Source organism: Myotis davidii, unplaced genomic scaffold, assembly GCF_000327345.1.
Source record: "Myotis davidii unplaced genomic scaffold, ASM32734v1 scaffold170, whole genome shotgun sequence".
In the NCBI taxonomy this organism is placed as follows: domain Eukaryota; kingdom Metazoa; phylum Chordata; class Mammalia; order Chiroptera; family Vespertilionidae; genus Myotis; species Myotis davidii.
The window spans coordinates 699,097-709,533 of record NW_006282528.1 but is presented as its reverse complement, the minus strand read 5'-3'; positions in this window follow the sequence as shown (position 1 = coordinate 709,533).

Below are 10,437 nucleotides of genomic sequence, written 5' to 3'. Positions count from 1 at the left end.
GGTCCGCGTGCTGACAGCGGCCAGCGGGCCGGGAGCACACGCCCGGCTCCAGGCTCTTGCATCACTCCCTGGCTTGAGCAGAGCCGTACCATCTGCTGTATTTTATTTTTTAAAAAAGCGATTTTTATTGATTTCAGAGAGGAAGGGAGAGGGAAGGAGAGATAGAAACATCAGTGATGAGAGAATCAGTGACTGGCTGCCTCCTGCACGTCCCACACGGGGATCAAGCCCACAACCCGGGCCTGTTCCCTGACCAGAATCAAACCCTGACCTCCTGGTCCATAGGTCGATGCTCAACCACTGAGCCATGCTGGCCGGGGCCCTTCTGATGTAATTTCTATGGAAAGACTTGCAAGTGGAAAAAACTATTTTTTTTCTCCCTATCCAGACTACTACCTATGGCCATGCAGTGGGAAAAGAGGTTAATTTGATTTAAAACCTAAAAGTGATTCTCTGGCTGCAAGAAGAGTATTTGAGAGAGACAAAGGCACAGAGAGAGACAAAGGTGCCCATTGTGCTGCCGGCCTAGGTGTGCCGGCCGCCTCCCTCAGAGCAGACAGAGGGCCGAGCCCCGAGCAAGACGGATTAGGCACAGATGGGTCCAATCTCCGTCACCCAATAAAGACGCGCGGAATCAAAGGCCAGGTTATCATTTATCCTGCCGGCTGACTAACGCAACCGTCCCTCGTGAATGCGGTCTTTTCTTAGTGCTCCAACAATTCCACTTATTATTACTGCTGTTGTTGTTACTGTAATATTTTCAAAACACAGATGAACCTGGTAGCGTGCCATTGTAACCTTGCGGCCCTTGCCAAAAACACGACAATATTCTATTGTTAGAGCTAGGGCCCCACGGGCGACCCGAGAAGGCTCCGGGTAGAGCGTCTGAAATCGTCGCAATGGCTGAATCGGCGAGGTCTGCTTTCATCCCTGTTCCCACATTTTATCTCCTTGATACTAATAAAGAAAAGCACGAATTGATTTTAAGTAAACTAGAGACTCAGCATGCGAAATTGCACAAGAAGCAGAGTCCCTCCTGCCACCACCACCACGGGACCCATCAATGCACGTCCTGGTGACCGGTCGCTTGGTCATTCTGGCGTTCCAGCATTACGGCCACTGGCTCTTTATAATATAGATAACATACTAAATAAATGAACAATAAATGAAATAACCGCCCAGCATCTTGGGAGAAGGCTGCACTACCAGTCCCCTCTTATTTGAGGTCACACATGGAATTCTGTCTTTGGAAAAGATCCAGAAAGTTGAATCAAAAATGTTTGGAGGCTCGGTATAGGTCTTGGGGTTCCTCTTTTGTGTCACACTTAGTTCCAAGATGTGATGCGGGTTCAGGTAAAAACACACACACACACACACACACACACACACACACACACACACAAAAAGCAGTGCTTCTGCTCCCTGGACTTGGGGACCCCTTCGTGTCAGCCATCTTGCTGTGCACCCCCATTTTCTCAGTTTCTCAACGGAAAATACCAGGTGAGGTTGAGTTCCTTTTCCTAAGATTGCTTTCTCTTTGGTTCACAGATTTAATAGTAACGCAAAAGACTTCCATGTTCCAAAGAAATGGGAATGCAAGTTTACTTTAAAAAAGAAAGAAAGAAAAAGATTTCAGAGAGGAAGGGAGAGGGAGAGGGAGAGGGAGAGAGAGAAACATCAGTGATGAGAGAGCATCCTATTGGGGGCTGGGCCCACAGCCTGGGCTTGTGCCCTGACCACTGGGACTTGAACCTGTCACTTTTCAGGGCGCCCAACCAACCAACTGAGCCACACCAGCCAGGGCCAATCTTTTTTAAACCCGATTCTTCCCAAAGATGCCAAACTTTCCTATGCAAGCTTTTGAGGACTTTTATTGTACAGGCGACCCTGCATTCATAACACGGGATGCTAATTTACGGCTTCCGAGGCTTACATTCTGATTAATCGTCGCAATTAATAAACCGTGAGTTATTGATATCCACAGTGAAGACCCAACATGACCAGGGGGAAACTGAGATGTGAAATGCTTGTATGCTCACAGGTGATTTTTTTTCAAGTAGTCTTGTGCCAATTATGTTTCCAGGAGAAATGAACTTGTTATACTTTCCTTCTTTCACTGAGAAGCAAATCTCTTATAAAACCAAAGGTAAGTGAGCCCTCTCAGAGCTGCACATGTAACTAAACTACCAGGCTCCTAATTTGGGAACAAATTAGTTCTCACCAGGTTGAGCAGCAGAGGCGATGTCGCCCTCCCTGGAGCTTAGCTGAGCCTCTAGTCCGGCAGCTCCGGCAGCGTCCGGTGCAGACCAGCCATGTGCATTTTGAATTTCTCTCTGTTTTGTTTTGTTTGTTTTTTTTTTCCAGCTCTGCATTTGCTCTTCTTCTTCTTGGAACTAAATGCTTTCTGCTATGAGGGATCTTTCTGACCTGCCACAGGCCACATCTGCCAAAATGCTGAGTCCACATTATTTAAAAATAAGGGTGGATTCACCAGCGGTGCTGGCACAGCTGGACATGGACATGCAAAACAGAGCATCTGGACATGGACCTCATGCCCTACACACATGAGCTCACTCCGGGCCACAGACCTAAATGTGAAATGCAAAGCCCTGGGCCTCCTGGGAGATAACAGCGGACATAAAGCCGCCGGCCTTGGTACGGAGATGGCCTTTCAGAACCAACACCAAAGCGCAGGCACGAACCAGGAAACGGACCAGCTGGACTTTATTAAAATTAAAAGCGTCTGTGCTGTGAAAGACAATGTCAAAAAAACGAGGAAGCAAGCCTCGGACTGGGAGAAACTTCTCGCAAAAGGTACATGTGACGAAGGACTGTCATCCAAGGGAGATAAAGCGCTCGACAAGGAAACAGCTGGGTTAAAAGTGAACCGAAGAGCTTAAGAGACACCTCACCAAAGCAGAGAGACACGTGGCAAATAGGCTTCTGAACAGGCTCTGCACATCACAGGTCACCAGGGAAATGCAAATTAAAGCCCCGAGATAGCGCCTGGCACATCTGAGAAAGGCCACAATCTGGGCCCTGACAACACCAAGTGCTGGCAAGGACCTGGAGCAACAGGGACCCTCAGTCTCGGATGGCGGGAATGCAACACACTGCAGCCACTTGGAAAGACAGTTTGGCAGTTCTTTACAAAATTAAAACGGCTCTTACCATGTGATCCAGTGACCTCACGCCCTGGTATATGTCCACAGGAATTGCAAACATACATTCACAGAAAAGCCTATGTTACGAACACATGAATATTCGTAGCAGCTTTATTCTAACTGCTCAAACTCGGAAGCAACCAAGATGTCCTTCAGTAGGTGACGAATCAAACGTCGTCCACCAGGCGATGGAATGTCACTCATCGCTAAGAAGACTTGAGCTCGCAAGCCTCAAAAAGGCATGGGGGAGGAACCTTACACGCAATCATGACGCGGAAGACACCATTCTCAGGATTTCCTACACACGGTACAATCCCAGCTACATGAATTACCGGAAAAGGCAAAACTATGGAGACAAAGAGAAGATCAGAGGTTGCTAGGGTTGGGGGCAGAAAAGACGGATGGTAGGCAGAGCACAGAGGACCTTAGCACAGTGAAGGGAGACACTGTATGAGGCCATAATGGATACACGTCATCACACACTTGCCCAAAGACATAACGTGTGCAACACCAAAAGTGAGCCGCCACGTACACGGTGGCCTTTGGATGTATGGGGGCAGGTTCACCAGCTGTACAGTGGCACCACTCTGTGGGGATGTTGAAAGGGGGTAGGGAGGGTGTAGGGGACAGGGAAATATCTGCCACTTCCCCTCAGTTTTGCTGTGAACCTGAAATGGTTCTAAAACAGTAAAGTCTTAATTTTTAAAAAAGCAAATATAGCCCGGCAGGCATAGCTCAGTGTGGAGTGAAGACCCACGAACCAGGAGGTGACGGTTTGATTCCCGGTCAGGGCACATGCCCAGATTGTGGGCTCCAGTGCAGTTGGGGGTGTGTAAAAGCCAGCCAATCCATGATTCTCTCTCATCACTGATGTTTCTCTCTCTCTCTGAAGTCAATAACAACATATTTTTAAAAAAGCAATTATGAACTAACGATAACTTTAAAGCTTAGAAACTGGGCCTTTCATTAAAATATCAATAACAAATGCTGTTCTTTTCTCAACGCTTTCTGGAGTTTGACATTATCACTTGAAGTGACCCTTCATCGTGTCTTGGCCTGCACATGGAGCAGCAGAAAGGAACAAGCTTCTGATGAAAACTTTTAGTCAGATGGCTCCTGAGAACATCTACATGTATAAAAACCTAAATGACCTTTAAAACTGGACGACTGGCCGGTAGGTAGGACATGCACTGACCACCAGGGGAAAGGCGCTCAATGCAGGAGTGCGCTCCCACAGCCAACCTTCCACGGTCCCTGCCCCCCGCTGGCTGGCCCCCATTGGCCCCAATTGGGACTGAGCGAGATGGCCCTGATCAGCTCCAATCGGCCTCAATCGCTGGCCAGGCCGAGGGACCCCACCCATGCACGAATTTGTGCACTGGGCCTCTAGTTGTGACAATTAAGTGTAATCTTTGTTGCTTATCTGGCCAAATGTTGGAACCCAAGAAACGTAAGTCTTCCACTAGCAAAAACCATTTTTAAGGAAAACTCATATTTACCACTATTTTCCTAGACTCAGTTTCCATGCAAATTTCACATTTTAAACTTTTTCCCCCCACAAAAGTTTTATGCATGAAACTTATAAACAAATCAATGGCTAATCAATGAAGCTTTTAGAAAAGTAAGTGGCTAATGGAACGCACAGGTGCTCTCTATGCCAGAGCCTGCTAATGGACCCCAGGGTGGGGCTTCTTTAAAACATTTTATCTCAGGGAACAAAGAACTCAAGAACCATAATTTAATCCTTGGGTTCAACAGGTCCACCTTCTCATGCTAACAGCTGCTTCTGCAGACAGCAGGAAATGAGCAAATAGGACTTTGGTGGCAGAAGCCAGACTGTTGGCTCGCCTGTTGTCGATAGCACGTTTGCTTCTGTGCTGTCCATCGATGGCTGCATCTATTGCCAGACAGACCATGACCTCTTTCCTTGGAGATGGACATGGTGATCCTGTGTGACAGTCAGCAAGGATGCACGCCCGTGGCAGAGGGCAGATAAGAGCAAGCTCATCCTGGAGAGCCAGTGTGCACCCGCCATGTCAGAGCTCTGAACTTCAAGGCACATCCCCAGGTTGCGGCTCGATCCCCAGAGTGGGGCGTGCAGGAGGCAGCCGGTCCATGATTCTCTCTCATCATGGATGTTTCTCTCTCTCTCCCTCTCCCTTCCTCTCTGAGATCAATACAATGTATTTCAAAGAACAGCACCGCTCTCTACTGTTCCCTCTGGGTGCAGGCCCGTGCCCAGGCCAATCCACCCCAGCAGGGCATCGGACTCCGGTCCATGAAGAGCCGAATTCGAGGCACCAGGACCTCCCCACAGAGGGGCGCGGAGAGCAGGCCTTGCTTGGTGAGTCGTAACCTCACCGCCGACCTGGCTTTCAGACGCCTGCCCTTCCCGGTGTGACACGCTCCGGCTCTCGCTGAAGAGCTGGCCTCCAGGCCGCGGACACACGGCAGCTCTGTCCACCCCACTCTCTGAGGGTCGTTTTCCCGAAGCCGGAGATCGGAACAACAGATGTCTGGACTCTCTCAGTGGCCGGGAGAAGACTCATTTTATTGTTTGATGTTTAACTCGAGACGATGATTTCTGTTTCTCTCTTTTCCTTTTTCTGAAGCTCCGAGGACTATTTGACGAGAGACGCATGCAGCCAGTCAAAGCCTGCCCGCTCGCGGCCTTGGCAGCGGGGCGTCTGCACCCCCGGACCCCGGCATGCGCTCAGAGGGACGCGCGCCCCGCCAACATGGCCGCTCCGCAGGGAGAACGGGAGGACAATGACGGAAAAGCACCTCCCGTGTCCTGAGCCCCGTGCCTCCCCCACCCCGCCGCCCAGGCCAGGGTGTATTAGTGAGATTCAGAAACCGGAGCAGTGGGGGTGGGGGGTGTCAGGAATCTTTCTGCAGCCCCGCTTCTGTGGGGCGGGCTCTGTCCCAGGGTCAGGACAGGGCTCCGGCCCGGCGCCGGCTCAGTGATGACGCTGGGTGACCGTCCACGGGCTGGTCACACGGCACTTTGCTAAGATTTAGAAGCTGGCTCTTTGGACTCGCTCTACACACTCCTGTAAAAATGCCCTGTGTCTGGCAAGGCTGCACAGACATGTGCCTGCAGATGGTGGCAGATGTTCTCACTGCGGTGGCCACTATGCCGTGTCAGTCACTGGACACCACTCCCTGGACGCCTCGGAGCCCACTTCCTGCCTGCTCCCGGGTTAGGCGCTGATGCGCTGGAGCTTCCCTGGATGGTGCTCACGCCGTTCCCAGCCGGGAGTGGGAGTGTGATGAACACAGGGGCACTGGATGCCGGCCTGGCCACAGCGTGACTGCGGGCAGCCTCCCACCCGGGGAGGGCGAGCAGGGTTTAAGGCCGAGTGGTGAGGCCCACCCACAGGTTAATGGAGCGTCCCGAGGCTGAGGTGACACAGCGCCCCTCTGTGCGTGCCATGCACCCTACACGCGTGGGGCTGCGTGGATGCAGGTAGCAAATCGCACATCCCAACCGCACAGGCTCAGCTCCGTGCTGTCGGAGTAACACGGCCAGGCAGCAGGTGGTGGGGATGGGGATGGGCGAGAAACCGTGACTCAGGGTGGAGGCACAAGCCCCTCCTGGCCCCCGACCCAATGGGCACAGCCAGGACGCACCCCACGGTCCTGCCCGGCTAGTTGGCACCCTCTGACCTGGGTCCAGAGCCCCAGTAAGTCTGCTCAGCCTGTCACCCACTTCCCTGTGTCTGGGTCGGCGGTGGTGTGCCCCCGGGAGTGGGGGTGTGCCTCTGGGAGTGGGGGTGTGCCCCCGGGAGTGGGGGTGTGCCTCCGGGAGTGGGGGTGTGCCTCTGGGAATGGGGATGTGCCCCCGGGAGTTGGGTGTGCCTCTGGGAATGGGGGTGTGCCCCCGGGAGTGGGGGTGTGCCTCCGGGAGTGGGGGTGTGCCCCCTAGGAATGGGGGTGTGCCTCCAGGAGTGGGGATGTGCCTCCAGGAGTGGGGGTGTGCCTCTGGGAGTGGGGGTGTGACTCCGGGAATGAGGGTGTGCCTCCGGGAGTGGGGGTGTGCCTCTGGGAATGGGGGTGTGCTTCCGGGAGTGGGGGTGTGCCTCGGGAGTGGGGGTTTGTGGGAAGCGGGGTGGAGAAGGCCCGCAGGGGACAGTCACGTGTGCCCAGGCCAGATCTGAGGAAGACAGCCACCTGTGAGTGCAGACAGGCTGATCTCACTCTGACTGTTCTACTGCTTTTGGTTTCATGACCACTTTTCTCACACTGGGTGGAAAAACACAAAAACCTGCGCAGACACTAAAGCCAGCAGAGACTGTTTGGAGGCACTCCCCCCACCCCCACCTCCCTGCACTGACCAGATGCCCCGTCGGGGCTCCAGCAGGAACCGCTGTGGCGCTCAGGCCCGGCCCGCGCACGGGAGCCACAGTGCGGGGGCTTGAAGCAGAAACATGTGCCCGATAGCATCTGGGGGACATGCTGCCCGTGCTGCCCGCTTTCCCGTGGTCCCCTGACCCTGATCCTCCTGCTGAGTCCGTCGCAGGCAGCCCTGGAGCTGGGAGGAGGACGGGAGCCGCCATGTGGAGTGTTATTGGGCCCATGACCTTGGCAGGTTACTCATGCGGACGTTCCCTCCATCGAGGCTCAGACGTTGGTAAGACTGTGCCTCCCGGCTGGTTCTGAAGCCCCCAGGTAAGGTCGCAGGCTGACTGACCTGGGCGTGGACAGGGGCCCGGTCAGCCTGGGAGAAACCTGACCTCCCAACCCCCTCACACAGACGTCACCATGACCATGACCGGGGCAAACATTTCCTCTCTAAGCAGAGCACTGGCCTATATAATTCCCGTTCTCTTTCCCCAAATCTTTTTCTTTTTAAAAAATAACATAGGAAGAAAAGAAGGAGATTTAAGAAGCTATTCCATGTGCTTACTACGCCCGCCCCAACAATGCTCTTATTCTGTGAGATTCTCAGCTTCGTTGAACAAAGAGTTTCCCTGAATTACATAGAATCCAGGTAAAACCGTGTTGATTGAGATCACCTAACACATCTTCCTCAGTTTTCCTGAGAGTTACGCGGGGGCGGGGGTGGGTAGTGTTCTCCTGGACTGGCTAGTATTGGGGTGCACAGCATGCCGGCACATGCAACAGGGCTAAATCTTGCCCTTCCTGGTGTTTGGTCTCACAGAAGGGCTTCCTCCCATGAAAGTCACGTGGCAAACCTGATCGTCACGTTCAAGTGGGCGACATGGGGAGAGAGGCCAGGCTGTCGTCTCCTCTCGGTCAGACGGCACCTGCTGCCGAACATCAGGCCTGGGAGCAGGGGTCTGTGTCACGTGACTAGGGAACACCCCAACTGTCCCAATGGGGGGTGGGGGCGGGAGGAAAGAGAATGACCTCCTTTCCTTCTTTGTTTAAAATAGACTTTAATTGATTTCAGAGAGAAAGGGAGAGGGCGAGACAGATAGAAACATCAACGATGAGAGAGAATCACGGATTGGCTGCCTCCTGCACGCCCCACACTGGGGATGGAGCCCACAACCCAGGCCTGTGCCCTTGACCGGGAATCAAACCCTGACCTCCTAGTTCATAGGTCGACGTTCAACCACTGAGCCACGCCGGCTGGGCAAGAATCATTTTCTTTCCAGTGATGGCTCCGTGAGCGTTTTGAGAATAAACCGCTACCTGCAATATGTTCTCTGGCTGGTGCTCATTCATCAGCTCATAGCAAATGACATCAAGAGCAGGGTACACAGTCCAGAGTGAGTGCTTGCCCTCCAATGAGCTGTGAGTGCAGCAGATGGCCCCTGACTCACGGGGGAACTGGCACAACGCCCAAGGCTGGCTCCAGGAGCCTGGCCAAGGATGCGTTACATTTGGGTGTGACCGTGTGTCCCCAGGGTTACTTTGCAAATGGCCTTCTGGGTATCCAAGGTTAATAATGAGTGCAGGTAAAGAAACCCTTTCACTGGGAACAGGCCTGTCAACACAGACAGTATCAAGACGTACAATTTGCTAACAAGTGTGCCGTCCCCTCTGCCTATGCTCTTCCAGCGGGTCAGCACGCCCTGCAGCACGCCGTGCACCTGTCACCCTCCGGCCGGTCTGTGGCCGCCCTCCCCACAGAGCCTTCCCCTTTGGTTGAGGGGCTGAGGATCAGAACGAGGCCGTGCACGTTCCCACGGCATGGCCTGACCACACAGGGGAAGAAGAGTGGCACCCACCTCCCAGGGCCGTGTTTCCTACGGGGTGGCCTCACAGACCGCGTGTCAGAAGTGCCTCCCTCCTGGTACATTGTGAATCGCCGAGGGCCGTCCAGACCCGACCAAACCCAGAGGTTTGTGGGGTGCACGGAGGCGCGGAGGCCTGTGTGCGACATGCGCCCCCCGCTGGTTTCTGCACGCACCACAGTGTGAGGAGGACTGTTTTCAAAGGGTTCCAGGAGATAAGAGGAGCCAGTGGGGCCATCCCAGCTGGCACCTGGGAAGCGCTCAGTGAAGGGAGGCGATGGCTTTTATCCTTCAAGAACCCGTGGGGTGAGGCGGATCGCCCGGAAACCTGTGAAGGTTTGCAGTTTCGCAGGCATATCGCTCTGGCTAGAACCGGATTTGACTTAAGTGGGGGCGAGGCAAATGTCTGTGATGTGGAGCCCGTTTGGCAACAACGTAACAACTGAGAACAGATGCGGGAGGAGGCCCCCCTCCCACGGGCAGGTCCCTGAAGACTTCGGGGGGAGGAGGGAGGACGTGTGAGCCTCGGTGGGGCTGTGCTAAGGAGCACACAGCTGGGGATGGACGGCGCCTGGGCGGCGGGGGTACCGACAGCCCGTGGCTTCTCCTGTCGTGGTCCGAGGCGGACGCTGTTCTCTGACCACGTAGTTGCTCGAGGAGCGAGTGGGAGCGCGGTTGCCCCCGGACAGGCAAGAGCCAACGGCACGCCAACCCGGTCAACTGTCAGGGAGAGTTTGGCTCAATTTCTTTTTGAGTTTGAATGATTGTTTCCCCTCCTACATGTGCAGCCAGCACAGCAGCGAAGTCCACGGACAGCCCGCACGGAACAGGGCACTTGTAACAAAACCCGCGTTTCCAAACGAAAACAGCAGAAGAGGCACTTTTGTGTTTGTTCTTTCTTGGGGGGGCGGGGGTGAACCCAGTGCTGGGCCCTGACGTGAGCAACGACGGGGCTGGGACGGGAGGCTTTCCGACGGGTAAGACCGCAGCCTTGTCGGCCGTGACGGGGGACAGTCACTGCGTGCGCGGCCCCAGTGGGAGGGCCAGTGTCGCTGCTCGCGTGCTGG